Genomic DNA, 21,852 nt, shown 5'->3' with positions numbered 1-21,852 from the left:
TTTTGATACTATGGCGCACAGGACAAGCGGGTGTGCCATTAAGGTATATACTAATGGCGCACCACCTACTGATACGGCATTAGAGTTTGAATACTAATGGCACCTGCCCAGGGTTGCGCCATTAGTATCAATTTTTTTTAACTAGTGCGCCTGTCCAAACATACTAATGGCGCATCCAGATACAGTGCGCCATTACTAGTTGTAACTAGTAATGGCGCACCAGCCGGAAAGTGCGCCACTAATGTTGTTTTTTTATTATATTTTTTATTCCCTTTTTTGCAAAACTACTAATGGCGCACTGTTCCACCGTGCGCCATTACTAGTTTAAACTAGTAATGGCGCACTGTGGGACAGTGCGCCATTAGTATGTTTTTTTTGCAAAACTACTAATGGCGCACCACCAGGAGTGCGCCATTAGTAACCTGGATTACTAATGGCGCATTTAGAGTTGGTGCGCCATTAGTAAGTGGGCAGCAACAAGATATTTTGGACAGCCTCTCCTACCCACACTCACTTTCTCCCCACTTCATTCTCTCCACCTCCTCCTTGTCTCGGGTGCCTCCTCTTTTTCACCTCATTTCCACCATAGATTCATTCAATTTAAGTGGTTAAATTACCTTGTTTTGATAGGTAAGTAAGGGGGATATTTATGTTGTTCTCCCTACAACAATGTGCACATGCACTTTTTATGGCCTAGCTAGATCTATGTATGTTCGTGGTGTTGCATATGTTTGTGGTGTTGCACATGTGTTTGTGTTTGGAGGTGTACCGGTATTTGAAATTCGATAGTTGCCAATATTTTGCCGGAATGTTGATTCATTTCTGTTTCGGCGAGAATTTTGGCATTAAGCATTCTTTTTGGTCCTATTTTTAGGGAAAGTCATGCCAAATTTTTTCTTGGTTCTAAAATATCGTTTTGCTCTACCCTGCAGGCGACCATGGTCAGCATGATGACCGAAGGCATCGTGAATAGGTTTTTGAGGTCCGCGAAGGCCGAGATGCTTCAAAAGAACGAGACGGAGATAAGATGTCCGTGCCGAAGATGCAAGCTGAAGAGCCTTATTGCGGACCCGGAATCCGGGCAGGTCCGGGACCACCTGCTCTTGCGTGGTTTCATGGATGGCTATCGGTGGCAAGGTGATGAAGATGACTACGAAGTCGTCCATGGGGGCCGGGCAAGAAATGAGGAAGGGCAGCAAGACAACCACCGCGGCTCGGGCGGGCGAGAAGACGAAGAATCCCGAGGAGATGATCACGACGGTGATGTTTTACACAGTCATCATGTAGAAGATGCAGGACATGATGATGAGGAAGATGCCGGGGCAGTCGACGGGCATGATCATGAAGATGATGATGCCGGCGGAGCAAACGACGCTGGACCATCGATGGGCTGGGTGCAGGACCCTCATATTCAAGAGCTGCTTCTCAAGCAGACGGATAACGCAAGAGCTGCCACCCGAGAGATAGCCAAGATGGATCAACTTGAGTTAGACACGGTTACTCCATTGTATGAAGGATGCAGGCCCGAGGATACCCGCTTGAAAGTAACGCTCATGGCTCTGGAGATGAAGGTAAAACACAAAATGACCGACGCATGCTTCGACGAGAACATGTCATTCTGGCACGAACGTCTTCCCAAGGGGAACAAGTGCCCGACCAGTTTGGAGGAGGCGAAGAAAATCGTGTGTCCTCTGGATTTACCGCACGTGAAATACCATGTGTGCATGGACAATTGCATCATTTATCGGGATGAGCACGCGGAGTCTACCATATGTCCGGTGTGCGGCGTCACTCGATACAAGAAGAGGAAGAAAGCTCCTCGAAAAGTGGTGTGGTACTTTCCAATCACTCCTCGTCTGCAGCGGTATTTCACGGACCCTAAGGTAGCAAAGCTCCTGCGTTGGCACACGGATAGGGAGGAGAAGAAGCGAGAAGATGACGCAAATGATCCAGAGATAGATAAAAAAGACAAGATGCTGAGTCACCCTAAGGATGCGAGCCAGTGGCAAGCGTTGAACTTCAAAGACCCAGAATTTGGGAATGATCCAAGGAACATCGTCCTGGGAGCTAGCACCGATGGAGTCAATCCGTTTGGCAGCCAGAGAAGCACACATAGCACCTGGCCTGTGTTTGTGTGGATGTACAACCTTCCCCCCTGGTTGTGCATGAAGAGGAAGTACATTCACATGAGTATGCTAATTGAAGGACCGAAACAACCAGGGAACGACATCAATCTGTATCTGGGGCTGCTGAAAGAGGAGCTTGACACGCTGTGGAAAACGCCATCCAATACGTGGGACGCTGCAGAGAAAGAATATTTCCCTATGAGAGCCGCGCTGCTCACGACGGTGCACGACTATCTCCGTTACGGATATGTCGCGGGGCAGGTGGTCCATGGATTTTCTGGATGCGTCAGGTGCATGGATGACACAATGTATCGCCAGCTAGATAGAGATCCCGGGTCTTCGAAAACCGTGTTCATGGGACATCGAAGGTGGCTTCGCGACGATGACCCGTGGAGAAAACGCAAGGATCTGTTCGATGGTGAAACCGAACCCCAAGGACGCCCGCGTACGAGGAGCGGCGAGGAAATAGATGAGCTGTTGAAAAATTGGAAAGACTGCCCACTGCCGGGAAAGAAGCAAAAGGCGCCAGAGCCGGGAAAGAAGCGAAAGGCGCCAGAGCCGCTGCTGAAGGTATGGAAAACGAGGTATGTTTTCTGGGACTTGCCGTACTGGAAGATCCACCGTGTGCCTCACAGCCTTGATGTCATGCATATCACGAAAAACGTGTGCGAGAGTCTGCTTGGTACCCTGCTCAACATGCCAGAGAGGACCAAAGATGGGCCGAAAGCAAGGGCAGACTTGAAATCAATGGGCATCAGGCAGGAGCTTCACGCTATATATGATGATCATGATGATGATGAGGCGAAGCAGGACACGGAAAGTCGTCACAAAGGCAAAAAGGCCAAGAAGACCGGAAATGACTACCCTCCCGTGTGCTTCACTCTAAGTCAGGAGGAGATCGAGCAGTTTTTCACCTGCCTCGTAGGAGTAAAACTTCATTACGGTTACGCGGGGAAGATAAGCAGATACCTAGACCCAGTGAAGCTGAAGTTCAGCACGATGAAGTCTCACGACTGTCACGTGCTGATGACGCATATACTTCCAGTTGCAATCCGTGGGATCATGGACGCGCACGTCCGTGAAACCCTATTTGGCCTATGCAACTTTTTCGACGTCATCTCTCGGAAGTCTGTTGGCGTGAGGCAACTCAGAAGGCTACAGGAAGAGATCGTGGTGATACTATGCGAGCTTGAGATGTACTTCCCGCCCGCATTCTTCGACGTTATGGTGCATCTGCTGGTCCATATCGTGGACGATATCATCCAACTCGGGTCGACGTTATGATGCCGTTCGAAAGGATGAATGGTGTCATCAAAGGATACGTTCGCAACATGTCACGTCCAGAGGGAAGCATAGCCAGGGGCTTTCTGACCGAAGAGTGCATCTCCTACTACATGAATTATCTAGGCATCGAGAACCCCGTTGGTCTGCCCGTCAACAGGCACCTCGGCAGGCTCGCTGGATGGGGTCACCGTGAGGGTCGTCGCGAAATGCATGTCGACTTCGAGGGTCGACTCGCCGACTTTGAAAGAGCAAACCTAGTCGCGCTACAACACATAGACGTTGTCGATCCTTGGGTGGTACAGCACAAAACCTTTATTAAGAAGACGTACAATGACCGAGGCCAACAGAGGACGGACGAAGATATACTCAAAGAGCACAACTCATGTTTCACGCATTGGTTCAAGCAGAAGCTTCCGTCGTACCCTTTACATGAGGATTCTTCCGCGGAAGAACAACTCATATTCGCCTTGTCACAGGGCGCCGAGCACAACCTGATGACCTATGAGGCGTACGATATCAACGGCTACACATTCTACACCGAGGCCAAGGACATGAAGAGCGATGGTTATCAGAACTCCGGGGTAACGATGGAATCCTACACCGGTAACGACAAGGACAGATACTACGGAAGGATCGAGGAGATCTGGGAGCTGAGCTACGCTGGAGAGAAGGTCCCGATGTTCCGTGTCAGATGGGCCAAGAGCGTCCTAAAAGAAGACCGGTATTTCACCACCATGGTTATACCCGAAGCCAAATCCAAGACCGCGGGCGCAAACGTCACCGCGAAAAATGAGCCATGGGTACTGGCTTCCCAAGTGGACCAATGCTTCTTCATTACCGACCCGTCAAAGCCCAGTCGTGTTGTCATGAGGAGAGGCAAAAGGAAGATCATCGGAATGGATGGAGTAGCCAATGAGCAAGACTTCGACAAGTATGGCGACCCGAGGATCGAACATGACGACGATGATGAAGTAGCAGCATACACCACAAGAAGAAGCAGGACCACCCTACCTAAAGGATGTCCGTTCCACAGAAGAACTCCATTTGCGAAAAAGAAGGGCAAGAAGATTGTGAACAGATAGCTAGCTAAGATCGATTGTATTTAAATCGTAGCCTTCATTTCTCGATTGTATTTCATGGGAACTTTTTGAACTATCATGAATATTTTTAAATTTCATGGACACTCGATCTCGATCCCCCTCCATCTCGATCGCTATCCCACCTCACCAGATCCGGCCCCCTCGCCGCCGAGCACCCACCGGTCCACCGGCCGCCGCCGCCGACCCCCCGCACCCTCGATTCCCCTACTCAACCGCCGTCGCCGACCCCCCGCACCCCTCCCCTACTCAACCGCTGCCGCCAACCCCCCGCACCCCGCGCACCCTCCCCCGCTCCACCGGCATTACTGTTTGATGTAATTTTTTTAAAAAATATTACTGTCTTATAAAAAAAATATTACTATTATGATTTAAACAAGTTTGAACATATTTAAACACAAATAAGTATCAAACAACATTTTAAATGGATAAAAAAAATTGTGGAGCCTAGGAATCGAACCCAGGACCTCTTGGTGTGAGAACTGGCTGCTGACCAATTGAGCTAGTAGAGGGAACTTGGTGTGGATCAGTTCAGGTGGAAGATAACCTGTTGGCTCGAGCAGAAATAAAAAAAATACTAATGGCGCACCACGGTGGGGTGCGCCATTAGTATGGATATACTTATGGCGCACCGAGGGGTGGTGCGCCATTAGTATTGTGCCCGGCCCCATCCATATTCCCCTCCCTCCCCGGCCCCTCCCTATCCCCTCTCTCTCCCTCGCCCTCGCCCTCGATCCCCTTCCCCTCTCCTCTCCCGACGCCGCTGCCCCACCGCCTCGACGCTGCCCCGCCGCCCCGACGCCGCCTCGACGCTGCCCCGCCGCCCCGACGCCGCCTCGACCCCGCCCCGCCGCCCCGACATCCTTGGTGGGAGCCCCTACATTGCCGGATTCGTCGTCGTCTTCAACCTACAGTCACCGGCGCATCCGCGATGATTGTCGCCGTTCTGCTGCTCCTAAGCCACCAACGGGCCATCGTGTGCCTCCTCGGTGAGGCACTCAACCATTCCCTTCTCCTTCCCGTGCGGAACCACCGTCGTATTCGTCGCTCTGTTCGAGGCCGAAGCCATCGTCCGCCATGGCCACGAGCTCGTCGTGGCCGTGCTTTTTCCCCGCGTCTCTGGGCGCCCCAGTTCGCCCCCTCGCGCGTGTGCACCTGCCCACGGCCGCGCCCCGCCCACTGCCTTGCAACAGCTGCTGCTGCGCGCGCCTGTAGCCGCCACTGCCGTGTCTAACAGCTGCTGCTGCTGCTAGACATTGAATCGTGCTGCTTCCTTCTTCAGTTAACCCAAGTGTCAATTTTTTTCAGTTTCGTCAGAATAAAAATGTACAAGGAGTCATTCTGTCCAACTCTGCTGAAAAATAGTTTTCTTGAGTTTTGATCATCAAGAGGACTCATCTTGTAAACGAACTCGTGCTGATAGTTGCAGCTTGCATTAGCTACAGTTTCAAGTCTTGTGGTTGTGATTACTTGACTACCTTTTTGGTTTTCTGGAGACACGCAGTGAATAATTTCCCATACTGATTCATCCCATATATCATCAATGACAAAGAAGTACCGAAAAAAGTTTAACATAAAGCATGCACTCTGCTCTTTTGTGTGATATGGGACTTGGGACTTGGGAATTGGTTCTTTCTTACTACAGTCTTGCTGCTATACTATGGCTCTGTTCTTGGTGGAGTACAATTTTGTATAAAATGAAATGCAAGGTTGCTGATACTGTAACCCAGATCACACAGATCAATTTTTTTTTTCAATTTATGCAACTGTAAGAGTACCAACCAGATTACACAAATCATTTTTGATCTGCAAGGTTGTTGTTGCCGTGATGGAGTAACTCTGTAAGATGGAGTACATGAGTACTGTAGTAGTAACTCTTGATTAATTATGGCATTGTGTGTCATAATTTGCTAGGTTGCATGGAATGTGCTGGATGAAGCTTATGGTGTAGTATCTTAATTGACTGATGTTGATGAACCTTTCCTGTACATATTTGGTTTGGTTGATTGCCTGGCATGAGCTAGATGAAATGATCTATTTCTCCTAATGTGAAATGATCCCTTTCTCCTGAAATGTTGATTAATTTCCGTTTTGGTTGAGAATGGGGCACTCCTAGGTCAAGAAAATTAGCAAAGGTCATGCCCAATTTTCTTGACCTAGAAGGTGCCTGATTCTCAACCGAAACTTTTATTTGTGAGCCTTGAGAAGATTAATTGGTTCCACAATGCAAGCCAACTTTTATTTCTCTTGCCTGGTTCCACTAAGATGTGTTATTGCAAGCTATTAATTATTTTTCAGTTGTGAGCCTTGAGAATATTAATTTTTTCCTATATTGTAGCTTTAACAGTTTTCAGTGTTCCATCTTTCTAGTCTCCTATGTCGAATAGAGACATACAATTTTCAGTGTTAAATCAATTGTGTGATCTCTTTTTCTATGTTTCAAGGACTGCCCAATACAAGTAAAGCAATTCCATCTGCCTCGCCCTCTCACCACGGCCACAGAGGCTCCTGGATCTGGACCAGCCGCCGCCGGACAGCAGCAGGTCAGTAAGCCTCTCTCTCTCTCTCTCTCTCTCCATTCATGTACCTTCCCCTAGCCTGCTGTGACTCACTCAACCCCCATTTGCATCTAGGCAGGCGGCATCCGTCACCGGCAGGCAGGCGACATCCATCACTGGCAAACCTCCCACGCACCGTGCCTCGGACGCATAGCAGCAGGTCAGACCCCCTCTCTCTCTCTCTCTGGCACGATGAGTTATAGGATCAATGCCTAGGTTTTGTTGAGCACACAGATTTCTTTTCTGTAAGCATTGGTATTATGTGCTTCTCATAGTTGGTATAAGATGATTTAATCTTAACAAACAAAATGCACACCGAAACACCCCCAATTCCAGCTCCTTGAATTCTTAGAACTATGGATACCCAGCTCCACTAATTCATGGGCCTGTTTGCGAGAGCACCAGCTCTAAATAAACTGTTAACATCAGTTGGATGTTCAAGCAATTGGCATGCCATGGCATAGAGGTACAGAAATCTTACACAGGGTTAGCACCAGCTTCCAGTAACAGTTTCAAGCATTGAGCAAAAATTTGCTTAAGTAATTCTAACTTTCCAAGGACTAACACAACAAAAATGAATACTGCAGGCACGATACCTGCACCAGGAGCTTGACACATTTCAGTGAGGGAGCAGTTATAGCAACGAGAAGAGGGGTGTCAACACCACCGGGTAGTTTCTTGTTACACTGGCAAAAATAGATTACACACGATTTACTATACTGAAGTAAGATGTAGGAAAGAGCAAACAAATAGAAGGAATAATACATTTGTTGTCTTGTGGCCTTTTGTAAAAGAGAAAGGGAAAAAATCAATAGCATTGCAAAAGCAAACATGTATCAACTGAAAGGAGGAGAAGTAGTTTATTTCATAGAGTAAACATTAGCACTATTTGACAGTAAAAGGTTTTAGCTAATTTGAATTAACTGAAAGCAGCAGTACATCATTTTTATTGACAGTAAAATGTTCAAAGAAACAGATATGTAAAACCCCCATAGTTATGTCTTTCGTACAATATGCCATGAAAAGGTGTGCCATTTTCATAGAAGAGCAAACCGGCCTGCCTTTCGGCCTTTTGGTTGCAAGTGCATTTCACTCAAATCACTCAGTAAGTGATGGCATTCCTTGTGAAATGTTCAAATTAGCTAAAACCTGTGCATATGTAAAAGGTTCAGTAAGTGATGACAGTAAAATGTTCAAAGAAACAGCTGAAACTCCTCTACCGGTGGTTGCACTTGTCTGCAGGATATGTAAAACATTTTTATTGACAGTAAAATGTTCATTTAGTTTCAGTAAACAAATATTGCCAAGCATGACATGGCCTTGGTGATCTCCTACTCCTGAATTTTCATGTCACTTGTGCTATTAGTAGTTTTTTGATAGTAAAAGGAATTTTCATGTCACTTGTGCTATCAGTACACTACAAGTGAATTTTCATGTCACTTGTGCTATTTATGTGGTCTGAAACTTGTCAAGTGATGCTGCTGCTGCTATCTGCGAGTTGCTGCTGCTAGTTGTGATTTTGTCAAGTGATGTTGCTGCTACTTGTGATCTTCTAAAATAACCCCTTTCTCCTAAAACGTTGATTAATTTCCGTTTCAGTTGAGAAATGGGGCACTCCTAGGTCAATAAAATTAGCAAAGGTCATGCCCAATTTTCTTGACCTAGAAGGTGCCCGATTCTCAACCGAAATAAAAATTAATTTGCTTTAGTGGTTGGATTAGTTTAGTATTTTTTTCACACACTCAGACACCTTTGCTTGCCATGTGTGTGAGAGAGATAGTGAGAGGAGACAAGAAGAAGGGGGTTAGGAAGATGTTGCCTGCTCATCAAAGCTAACCATCTCCCCCTTTTCACCCCTTTTCCTTTGCCTTTTGTGGGTTGCAAGGAAGCTACTGTCTTAGCTAGCGTAGCTTGTGCACAAATCCCAGTGTTACAACCTTGTATCTTTGCAGCAACCAACTTTCTAGACACACCCCTGCATCATGCAACAGTGCCTTGAAGATCCAAGGCAATATCACAAACATCATAGGCAATTTGACCAAACTCACAACCTTGTATCTTTGCAGCAACCAACTTTCTAGACACACCCCTCAAGAACTAGGTTACCCTGAGAACGTGGACTTGGACCTTAGAAACAACACACTAACAGGTTCTATCCCAAAACACCTAGGCAATATCACAAACATCTCTCAATTGTTCCTTGACAATAACCAACTTTTTGGCGACATTCCTCGAGAATTAGGTTATTTGGTCAACTTAGAGATCTTGTTCCTTGACAATAACCAACTTTTTGACCAAACTTTGTTCCTATTTATAGAGAAACATGGCCAACAATGATGAGGCCGGGGGTTCGGGCGGCAAGAAATTCTGGGAGCTGTCCCAGGAGATGGAGGAACAACCTCACTTGTATGAGGACGCCGCCTTCCCCACCGATCCTGAGACCACTGATGGTACCGCCGAGGATGACCCCACTGATGCCACCACTGATGGTGCCGCCGAGGATGCCACCACTGATGATGGCGGCGCACGCACAGATGGCAGCCAACCGAAGAGGCAACGGAAGGACCGGCGCCCGACCGTGCTCCGCACCCTCAAGGAGGAAGTTACTGAAGTGGACTCCAACGGGAATCCAACGGCGCCCGAACGATACAAGTTCCTGGATGAATTTGAAAACACAAGCCTCAAAGGGAATAAAGTGAACAATGCTGCCCTCACGAAGATGAGCACGGCCCTATCTACTTGGAAAAGAAATGTGAAGAGAATGATCGAGAAAGGTGAGAGTCATGAGAATATCAAGGAGAAAAATCCTTCGATCACCGAAGATGACTACAACGACTTCAAGATCAATTGCTCGAGCACCGCAAGCTCCGAATCAAGTAGGTGGGGGAAATAAATGCGGGAGCTGAACTTACGGGAACACACACTCGGTCCCGGCGGTTACAGAGTGGCGGAGCCTATATGGGACAAGGAGGAGGCGGACTATGCCGAGCAAGGCCTACCGCCCCTCTTCGATAAATACGGTGACAAGCAGACCAGGAACTTTGTCAGGGCCCGGTACAAGAAGGACCCGAAAACAAAGGAGCTTACCACGGATCCGAAGACCAGGGCGCTTGAGCTTGTTCTGGTAAGGAATACACCCCCGCGTAATTAGCTCCATATGGTTGCATTCTAATTAATGAAGCCAAATTTCTAAATGGTTCACATTCCTTCCGCAGGCGACTGAAAGCAGTAGCGCGGGGTCGACTAAGAGCAACCCTTGGGACACCACTCTAAATAGGGCGTTGAATGTAATGAAGAACAAGGATAAGCTCAGTAAGCCGACGTCAGCTAGTCGTGTGGCCGGCAAAGGCTTGTCGACAAAATGGTCGTCATACTATAACACTGGTGGGCGAAAGGAGAAAAAGACCAGCTCGGAAAGCCAGGCGCGCGAGGTTCAAGAACTCAGGGCACAGGTGGTGCGGATTCCGGAGATTGTCCAAGAGCAAGTGCAACAAAAACTCGGAGCGACGATCACTGCCATTGTGCCTACCTTGATCCAGGGGATTAGTGCGTGGATTGCGGGCGGCCAACAGGGGCCGCCCCTGATTCCTAGCTTCACGGCCAGCAACTCGCAGAACACGATGGCGGGGCCATTGGTGTCTCCGGCGGAGGCGGCATTGGTTTCTCCGACGCCGGCACGGGAGCTTAATGCACGCGGGTGTACGTCGGCCGGCACCTCTGCAGCAAGCGGCCCCTCCGTCAACTACACGCCCGCCGTTGGCGGTGCCTCGACATTAGCCGAGCTCGATGCCATCATCACGGTAACTAATTAAGCCTCTCTCGGCCGAGGACTTCATCTCCTTGCCTTTGACTGGGCATCCCTGACGCCCTACATGTTTTCGCAGGGCGCCGCCGACGTTCCGTGCACTCTCCTGCACTTCGTGAACAACGAGTTGGTCGATGTCGCCAAGGGTAAAATCGTTCAACCGGGCAACCCCTTGTTCCACGGTACCCAGATGCCACCCAACTTGTTTAGGGTTCAACTGGTTCGGGTGCTGCCAGGCTGCGACGAGTTGTTACCTCCGATTCGACCCGTCGGGGCCGACGATGATGACGTGATGACCCTCAGCGCCTGCCTGAGCTGGCCCCTGCTTTGGCCGAAGAGCCAGATTCGTTTGGGGACGGGGGACACCACCCCAAAGACAACACCGCCAGTCGTGCCGGCGCCAAGTCGGCCCCATGGCAAGACCACCGCAACGGTGCCGGACATCCCTATGCCACTGGATCCAAACATGCATATGGCACAGGATCAGAACGATGACGACGATGATACATTTGCCAACGTGGATCAGTACTTTGCCGATCATGGGTACGGTGGCGACTTCATGGGGCCTCCTTCTCAAGAACCCAACCCAACAAAAGACGTGCGCGATCTAGATGGTACCGCGGAGAAGCCAAGTTGCAACAGTCGTCGTCTGCAGTTCAGCTCTCGGGAGACGCCTCCAGCTGCCGACTTCACCGAGCCTCAGATAGGCGAGGTGCGAAATATGATCAGCCCCAACACACTCAAGAAGGCGGTCTGTGAGCAGAACTCGGTCCCATTACAGGAGAAGAAGAAGGCACGCAAAAGAAAGACTAACAAGGGTGCGGGCCAGCCGGCACCGAGTACGATCCGTGCTCAGGACGGGCCACCTTCACCTGAGGATATCTCGAGGAGGGTGCATGTGGCGGGTAGGCCGATGCTACCAAGAAATATGCTCGATGCTGCAACCGGTGCTATGCGGAGTCTGCATGACAGTGTTCTTTCTTTGGAGAAGCGGCGTCTTGGAGAGAAGGATGTGGCATACCCGGTTTTCGCGGCCAAGGTGCCAGAGGACAAGGGCTTTGTGGATAACTCCATCGGGGGTACGATCGTCCTGCGGTTTGATGACATCCACGCTATGTTGAACCTTCATCCGCTGCACTACACCTTCGTTCGGCTATTTTCGCTGAGTATGGAGATGCGGATCATTCGCGACAAGACCCCGGACATCGTGATAGTCGACCCCTTCTACATGCGTGCCAAGATCTTGGGCAGCGCTGGGGACCAGCAAGTCGCGAGTTCTTACCTCGAAGGCGTCATTCTGGCAAACCAAGATAAGGATAACTTCCTCGTGCCTTACTTTCCCGAGTAAGTCCTCCCCTCAACCGCCCCGTAACATATGAATTCTTAGATTTCGATCGTTTTTCTTTTAACATTCCGTGTTTTCTGCAGTGACACACGTTGCACGCTCATCCTCCTAAGCCCCAAATATTCCATGGCCACGTATTTCGACCCGGACCGTCAGTCGAACGTAGACTACACAAATGTCAAGAAGGTTCTTGATGATGTTCTCCCCGGCTACGTCAAATCTGGAGGCACCTTCACCAGGCCTATTCGTAAGTACGGCAAGCACGTGTTCTCCCACAATACGACGTTCTGCTGCGTCAAGCAGCTACCTGGCGGTCAGAAGGGTGCCTACTATGCCATCCATCACATGCGGGTGATCGTACGGGACCATCATCACCTTCTGCTACCGAGTAGACTCAAAGATTGGGCCGCGAGCGTGTCGGCAATCCAGGACGCGGACATCAGACAAGAATTCTTTCACATCCAGTCGGAGTTTGCGGAAATCATCCATCAAGATGTCCTTCGTACCTCGGGGCAGTTCTACCTCAGAAATCAACCGTCCAACAGTGACATCGACACAATCCTACAAATGCAGGCTGACAACGCCCGTTCTTTCATGACTCCCACGATAGACGACGACTTCATCCACGCTCCGGTCCCTTGAGTCGAGTCGAAAGCAGTGATGCTGTGTCTAGTTCTGAAACATCGATTGGCTCATGTTGTAATTAAACTTTAATGAACTTGTAGTATGTCTCTTTGGTTTCAAGAGTCGTTCAACTTAAGATGTAATCGATGCTATTAATGTCTTGCTTTTCTCTTCCGATCGTTCTGTTGCATACTTATATATTGCTTATGTATTGTCTGTGAATTGGTACTAACGTTTCGTTTGGCTACTGCATAGCGATGCCGTGGTATGTCGTGTACAAGGGTAAGGTCCCCGGAGTCTACGACGACTGGGAGGAGTGTCGGAGACAGGTTCACCGATTCAGCGGTAACAGTTACAAAGGGTACGCCACTAGGGCCGAGGCCGAATCTAGATACACCCGCTATCTAGCGGGAGAGGGGAGGGAGCGTTGGAGGAACCGGATGAAGACGAGTTTCATCGTGATGATGCTCATCGTGATGACCGCAGCTCTCTTCTATGTGATGGTAGTTTAGATGATCGATATCGACTTGTAATGTGAAGACAAACTCGCGGTCTCGAGACTTGTAATATAATGTTCTATCTTTGTTCGGTCTTTTCAATTCGGAGACTAATATGATGAATTGTATTCGGAGACTAAAATGATGAATTGTATTCAGAGACTAATCTTCTATTGTATTCGATGAATCTGTTGTTGATGTGTGCTGTTTATATTTTGTCCAATTATACATTTTGTAACCTGTGCAAAAAACAGAAAATAAAAAAATAAAAAAACCCTAATATTCATACTAATGGCGCATCACACCATAGTGCGCCATTAGTATGCCAAAGGATACTAATGGCGCATCATTAGACAGTGCGCCATTAGTATGCCGAACTTACTAATGGCGCATCTCGTTGTCGTGCGCCATTAGTATGCCAAAGCACCTGGGTAGACATGGCCCCCTGGGAGGCATACTAATGGCGCACTGTTGTATATACTAATGGCGCATCTGAGGTGCGCCATTAGTATACCAGATACTAATGGCGCACCCGTGGTGCGCCATTAGTAAAATATACTAATGGCGTGCTACTAATGGCGCACCACTAATGCGCCATTAATGGCCAAATTAGGTGCGCCATTAGTAGGCCTTTTCCTAGTAGTGTATTTTTGTGATCAATGTGGTGAGTAGCACATGCATGCAAAGTAGCTCTCATGATGTTGCTGATTTCAGGGAGTTAGAATTCTTCTAAGTCATTTCCCTGATGTTATGTTTATGCCATGTATTCATGTTGCTACAGAGTGATCCATGCCTCTTTTGAGCCTGTTCAGTAAGGATGATTTTGAGATATTGTTATGTTATATCCATCCATGTCTTTGTTTGCAATTGTGGAGTACCCTAGCATGACTCAATGTTGCTCTACTTTTGCTATAAAATATTCCTAGCAGATTGTTTACATGTTATTCAATTTTGCCAAGGTTGTTGTAGTTGATACTTGCATGCTATGAGATGGTTCTAGCCATGGTTAGCTTCTTGAACATGTCTTATTGCTGGGTATATGCTGAGTTTGTCATGCAATGCCTTGTGGTCAGTGCATCGAGCTCGCCAACATGCCTACGTAACTCTGTTTTTGCCATGTCCAGTTTTCTGCCAAGTCTGAATCTGTTAACGGAACTTGCTATGTTTACATGGTTGCCATCATATCTTATGTTCCTTTTTGGCTTATGGACAGTAAGGGAATTTTGTTATATGCTTTGAGTAGTTTCACGCCATGCCTTGCTTTTCCATGATATGTTCCTGTAGCATGTCATAATCTTGCTCTAAACATTGCTTCCTGATGTTAAATCCTGACATGTAATTTTCCATGTGAACCAGTTATCTTTTGCACTTTTGCCATGCTTGTTTGAACCTGCTATTTTGTGTTTTAGTCGTATCTCAGTGTTCATCTTTTGTCAAGCATCTTGAGTAGATCACTGCCATGTGCTTTGTTGCTATGTTAGAGTGCAGTAGCTTAGTTTCTTGTTGCATTTTAGATGGCATCATGCTGTTAATCGCAGAATTGTGCCATTATTGGTTTGCTTGCCATTTGCAAACCGTGCATCCGTTTCCGGTGATCTTTATATCGATTTCGACCAAAATCAACTCATCTTTCCAGCGGCGCTCTTGGTTTTCCATGTTGAGGTCTGGTGCAATATTTTCTTTCCGGAGCATGCATATGCATTACTTTTAACATCCCACATATCATGCCATGTTTTGCATCTTGTTACTTGCGCATTGCACCGTGCTTGATTGTGGTTTCCTTTGCTTGTGTTCTTGCTTTGGGTAGAGCCGGGAGACGAGTACATGATCGAGGAACCCGTTGAGTATGCTTACGAGGATCAAGCTTACGTCAACTCGGAGAACTTTGCAGGCAAGATGACCATACCATCGAAATCACTTCTATCTTTCCTTGCTAGTTGCTCGCTCTATTGCTATTCCTATGCCGTGATACCTACCACATGCTTTATCATGCCTCCCATATTGCCATGTCAAACCTCTAACCCACCTTGTCCTAGTAAACCGTTGTTTGGCTATGTTACCGCTTTGCTCAGCCCCTCTTATAGCGTTGTTAGTTGCAGGTGAAGATTGGAGTTTGTTCCTTGTTGGAACATGATTACTGTTGGGATATCATTATTATACCTTGTTAACTTTAATGCATCTATTTACTTGGTAAAGGGTGGAAGGCTCGGCCTTAAGGCTGGTGTTTTATTCCACTCTTGTCGCCCTAGTTTCCATCATACCGGTGTTATGTTCCTTGATCTTGCGTTCCTTACGCGATTGGGTTATAATGGAAACCCCTTGTCAGTTTGCCTTGAATAAAACTCCTCCAGCAAGGCCCAACCTTGGTTTTACCATTTTCCACCTAAGCCTTTTTCCCTTGGGTTCCGCGGACTCAAGGGTCATCTTTATTTTAAACCCCCGGGCCAGTGCTCCTCTGAGTATTGGTCCAAACTAGAGTCCTTTGCAGCACCCCCTGGGGGAAACTCGAGGTTTGGTTTTAGTCATACGGAGCGCTCATCCGGTGTGCCCTGAGAACGAGATATGTGCAGCTCCTATCGGGATTTGTTGGCACATTCGGGTGGCTTTGCTGGTCTTGTTTTACCATTGTCGAAATGTCTCGTAACCGAGATTCCGAGTCTGATCGGGTCGTCCTGGGAGAAGGAATTTTCTTCGTTGACCATGAGAGCTTGTGATGGGCTAAGTTGGGACACCCCTGCAGGGATTTGAACTTTCGAAAGTCGTGGCAGCGGTTATGGGCAGATGGGAATTTGTTAATATACGGTTGTAGAAAATCTGTCACTTAACTTAATTAAAATGAATCAACCGTGTGTGTAGCCGTGATAGTCTCTTTTCGGTGGAGTCCGGGAAGAGAACACGGTCTCGTGTTATGATTGAACGTAAGCCATTTTAGGATCACTTCTTGATCTTTGTAGCTTCTCGACCGTGCTTTGCCTTCTCTTCTCGCTCTCATTTGCGTAAGTTAGCCACCATATATGCTAGTGCTTGTCGTAGTTCCACTTCATCACCTTTTCCTACCCATGAGCTTAAATAGTCTTGATCGCGAGGTTGTGAGATTGTTGAGTCCCCGTGACTCACAGATTACTTCCAAAACTAGATGCAGGTGCCGATGATGCCATTCTAGGAGCTGCGACTGAACTCAAGTGGGAGTTCGATGAGGACTCAGGACATTACTACGTTTCCTTTCCAGATGATCAGTAGTGGAGCCCAGTTGGGGCGATCGGGGATCTTATGCATTTAGGGTTGTCTTTATTTTGGTTCCGTAGTCGGACCTGGATTGTATTTGGATGATGTAATGCTATATTTATGTATTGTGTGAAGTGGCGATTGTAAGCCAACTCTGTACCTCTTTCTTATTCAGTACATGGGATGTGTAAAGATTACCCTTCTTGCGACATGCCTACAATGCGGTTATGCCTCTAAGTCGCGCTCCGACACATGGGGGATATAGCCGCATCGTGGGTGTTACAAGTTGGTATCATAGCCTGGTCCCCGACTTAGGAGCCCCCTACTTGATCGAATCGCTGGCGTTGTTGAGTCTAGAAAAATGTTTTGTGTCTTATAGTCATTATATATACCGGAGAGTAGGATTCTTTTTACTCCTCAGTCCCTTCGTTGCTCTGGTGAGGCATCCTGACATAGAGTTTTGACTCTTCTCTTCTCAAATTTCACTAAAAAAATTTAGGATCACGGGGGTATCTTGAAATCGTTCATATGGTTTTGTGACGAGAACACTGTTCTTGGTGCCTCCTGACATTTTGGGGTTGTGGCAGTGTCCCGAGGAGTTGAGCTCCGAGGTGTTGTCATCACAATTTTATCGTTGCAGTTCTGGAATACCTGAGTTTCACCGACATCGAAAATCTCTTTTATGCAGTTGTTTGTGAGATAACCTCGACGCCACGTAGTACTGGGGCGGGAGTTCGGGAGTATTGCCATAATTCATATAACAGATGCTTTTCGAAGGTTGAGGTAAATGATTTCCAAAGGTTTCTTGGTTATGTGTTGAAGGATGGATACAGCTGGATGTAGGATTTTCTAGTCCTGGGTGAGATATTATGCTTCCCCTGTATCCACAACACCTGATTGCATAACCGGAAAGTTTCGGGAGTTTCATAGGTGGGAATTCATGTAGCTCTAGTATTTCTTCCGCAGATATTTGGTTTGTGATTGGGTAATCCTTACCAAGTATTTGTTCATATCCGTACCTTGTTGTTTTATTCATCTACCTCTATCTAAGTGGCTTCTCAATTTATGGAAGTGTGATCATTTATTTTGGAATTCATTCGTTCATTCTTGTTTGAATGTTAAGGCTATATGTTGCAATTTCGATCCATTGATTCCGCTTGAATATATGTCTGTCAAGATGCTAACGGATGTCACCCTCTTCAGGATGGCTCCTCCAACGCGTCAGAATCTGGAACCACCTCCACCACCTCCACCTCCGGAGGCATGGCAAGCTGTGATGGCCGCTACCAATGCCAACACGCAGTTGATTATGCAACTCTTGCGAGAGCGCAACCAAGGAAATCAAGGCCATGGCAACAATCAAACTCAGTTTGCTACCCTCAACCAGTTCCTCGCAAACCAGCCGAAGTCTTTCAGTAAGTGTGTCGAGGCCACAGATGTTGATGATTGGCTCGTGGATATCTACAAACATTTTGAGTGTAGCAACGTCAGGCCTGAGGACTTTGTCAAGTTTGCTTCGTTCCAACTCAAAGACCACGCTGCTGAGTGCTATCAACAATACAAAGATTCCAGAGGAGGTCGTGTGATTACCTGGGATGATTTCCACCAAGATTTCAAAGCTCACCACATTCCTCATAGTGTTGTTGAGAGCAAGCGTGAGGAGTTCCGCAATCTGAAGCAAGTCAGCTTGTCTGTTTACCAATTCAACATCATGTTCCAGAGGCTCGCTCTTTTCGCCAAGCAAGACGCCCCTGACGAGAAGAGCATGATTTATCAGTTCAAAGGTGGCCTCAGAGACGATCTGCAACTAGCCCTTGTGCTTTTTGAGCCGAAAAAGTATGATGAGTTCTACAATATGGCATTAAAGCAAGAGGTCACTCAGCTCAAGTGCGATCCTTCCAAGAAGAGAGTCAGGGATGCAACTCCTTCTTCTTCTTCATCTCAAGTGGCAGCTAAGCAGCAAAAGTACTTGTCGCCTCGTCCTCCTCCATTCTGTCAGCCTTATCAGTAGAAGAGAAAAGGTGGCAATGGATCTTCCCACCCACCCAACCCAGGCTTTCAGAACAAAACTTTGTCTCATGCTCCAAGGAAAAGTGCTCCGTATCACCGGCCGCTTTCAGAGGTTACGTGCAACAAGTGTCAGCAGAAGGGTCACTATGCAAAAAAATGATTCAACCAGAGGCATCTTCCACCTCCTTCTCCTGTGAGATCTGCCAGCAATGTAGTGGTCAAGCATAATCACAAGCATGTGAAGGTTAACTTGATGAACGCAGCCCAGGCAGAGGACTTGTCAGAAGTGATCATGGGTAACCTTCTAGTTAACTCTATTCCGGAAAAAGTTCTTTTTGATACTGGTGCATCGCTTTGTTTCATTTCTAAACCTTTTGCATCAAAGTATGAGTGTGATTATCAACATTTGCCAAGAACTTTATCAATTGTGTCCCCGGGCAAGCAAATGTCAGCTAATATCTGCGTCTCGGATGTTTCTATCGAGATGGGCGACTACAAATTTCTAGATTCTCCTATTGTTCTTGGTGACTCGGATATTGATCTAATTCTCGGCATGGACTAGATTTATAAGCACAAGGCTCAGCTTGATTGTGCTGCCAGGCAGATTCAATTGACACACTCGTCTGAGGATGTGATCATCTTTGCCGCTCGTGATGATACCATTCGACTGTTTTCTCTCAATGAGAAGGGCGAGTTGGATGCCATCTCTCAGATTCCAGTCGTTTGTGAATATTGAGACGTCTTTCCAGAAGAGCTTCCAGGAATGCCTCCTCACCGGCCAGTTGAATTCGTCATTAATCTCGAGCCTGGTACAGAACCTGTTTGCAAACGTCCTTACAAGCTTGGACCGAAAGAGTTAAAGGAGCTGAAGAAACAACTCGATGAACAAGAGTGTATGGGTCTCATCCGACCAAGTTCTTCTCCATGGGGTTGTGGTGTTCTTTTTGTCAAGAAGAAGGATGGCACGGACCGACTTTGTGTCAACTACCGTCCATTGAAAAAGAAGACCATAAAGAACAAGTACCCACTTCCCAACATCAATGAGCTTTACGAACAACTCAAGGGTGCTCAAGTATTCTTCAAGCTTCACCTCCGTATGGGCTATCATGAGATTCGCATTCGTGAACAAGACATACCCAAGACAGCATTCAGAACAAGCTATGGTTCCTATGAATACACTATCATGTCAGTCAGCCTTGTCAATGCTTCTCCAACGTTCTCTCGCATGATGAACTTCATCTTCAACCCCTACACAAATGACTTCGTCTTGGTCTATCTCGATGATATTTTGGTCTTTTCCAAGAACAAGGAGGATCATGCCAAGCACTTGAGATTGGTGCTGGACAAACTCAGAGAACATCAGTTCTATGCAAAGTTTTCAAAGTGCGAGTTTTGGCTCGATGAGGTTCTCTACCTTGGGCATATCATCTCTGCCAAGGGCATAGCTGTTAATCCAGAGAAGGTGTCTGCAATTGTGAATTGGGAACCACCTCAGAATGTGAAGAAACTCCGCAGCTTCCATGGGCTCGCAAGCTATTGTCGAAGAATCATTGAGAATTTATCTAAGATCACGAAGCCTCTTTCCAACCTTCTCTAGAAGCATGTGAAGTATGTCTAGACGCCTGAATGTGACGTGGCTTTCAACAACCTCAAAGAGAAGTTAGTCACAACTCCAGTTCTGGCTCCTCCTGATGAATCCGAACCATTTGAGGTTTTCTGTGATGCCTCCCTGCAAGGTCTCGGTGCTGTGTTAATGCAAGAGAAGAAAGTTGTGGCCTATACCTCTCACCATTTGAAGCCCAACAAAAAGAACTACCCCACTCATGACCTCAAGTTGGCGGCAGTTGTTCGTGCTCTTTTAACATGGAGACATCTCTTGTTGGGAAGAAAAGTGGACATCTTCACTGTTCATAAGAGTCTCAAGTACATCTTCAGTCAGCCCAACCTCAACCTCAGGCAGACTCGTTGGGTCGAAATGATTCAAGAGTATAATCCGAGTATTGAATATACCCCAGGCGAGGCCAATGTCATTGCTGACGCTTTGAGCACGAAGGCTTACTGCAACAGTTTGATTCTCAAGCCCTTCCAACCGGATCTTTGTGAAGCTTTCCGCAAACTTAATCTTCAAGTTGTTCCTCAAGGATTCCTTGCCAAGCTCCAAGTCTCTCCTACTTTGGAAGATCAGATTCGTGAGGATCAACTTCTTGATGCCATGGTGAAGAAGGTGAAGATAGGGATTGCCAAGAGCCAAACCAAGTACAAGTGCTATCGCCTTGATGACAAAGATACTCTTTCCTTCGAGGATCACATTGTTGTTCCTAACGGTGACCTTCGTAAAGTCATTATGAACGAGGCTCACAATTCACTCCGATCTATTCATCCTGGAAGTACAAAGATGTACCATGACCTCAAGCAGTCGTATTGGAAGAATCGAATGAAGCGCGAGATTGCTCAGTTCATGAATGAATGTGATGTTTGCAGAAGAGTCAAAGCAGAACACCAATGGCCAGCTGGTCTCCTCCAACCTCTTGCCATTCCAGAATGGAAGTTTGACCATATTGAGATGGACTTCGTGACTGGGTTTCCCAAGTACAAGCGTGGCAATGATGCTATCTTTGTTGTCATCAACCAGCTCACTAAAGTGGCTCATTTTCTTCCTATCAAAGAATCTATCACAGCAGCTCAGTTGGCAGAGCTATATACCTCCAGGATTGTCTCTCTGCATGGCATTCCGCAGTTGATATCTTCAGATCATGGAAGCATCTTTACTTCTAAGTTCTGGGATTCCTTTCAGAAGGCCATGGGCACCAGCATTCGCTTCAGCACAACCTTTCATCCTCAAACTAGTGGCCAAGTCGAGCGAGTAAATCAAATTCTTGAAGATATGCTCAGGGCTTGTGTCATTTCTTTCGGTATGAAGTGGGAAGATTGTCTTCCATATGCCAAGTTCTCCTACAAAAACAGCTTCCAAGCGAGTTCTGGCAAGGCCCCATTCGAGATTCTCTATGGGAGAAAGTGTTGTACTCCTCTTAATTGGTCAGAGACTGGTGAACGCAAACTTCATGGCAATGACTTGATCACAGAGGCTAAAGAAATATGCAAAGTTATTCGTGAAAATCTCAAAGCCGCGCAATCGCGCCAGGAGAGTTACTATGATAGCAAGCATCGTGACTTGGCTTTTGAGATCGGAGACCATGTCTACCTCCGCGCCTCTCCAATGAAAGGTACTCGTCGCTTTGGTATCAAAGGGAAGCTTGCCCCTAGATACGTGGGTCCTTTCA

The sequence above is a fragment of the Triticum urartu genome, chromosome 4 (assembly GCF_003073215.2).
Source record: "Triticum urartu cultivar G1812 chromosome 4, Tu2.1, whole genome shotgun sequence".
In the NCBI taxonomy this organism is placed as follows: Eukaryota; Viridiplantae; Streptophyta; class Magnoliopsida; order Poales; family Poaceae; genus Triticum; species Triticum urartu.
This window is presented reverse-complemented; position numbering follows the sequence as displayed.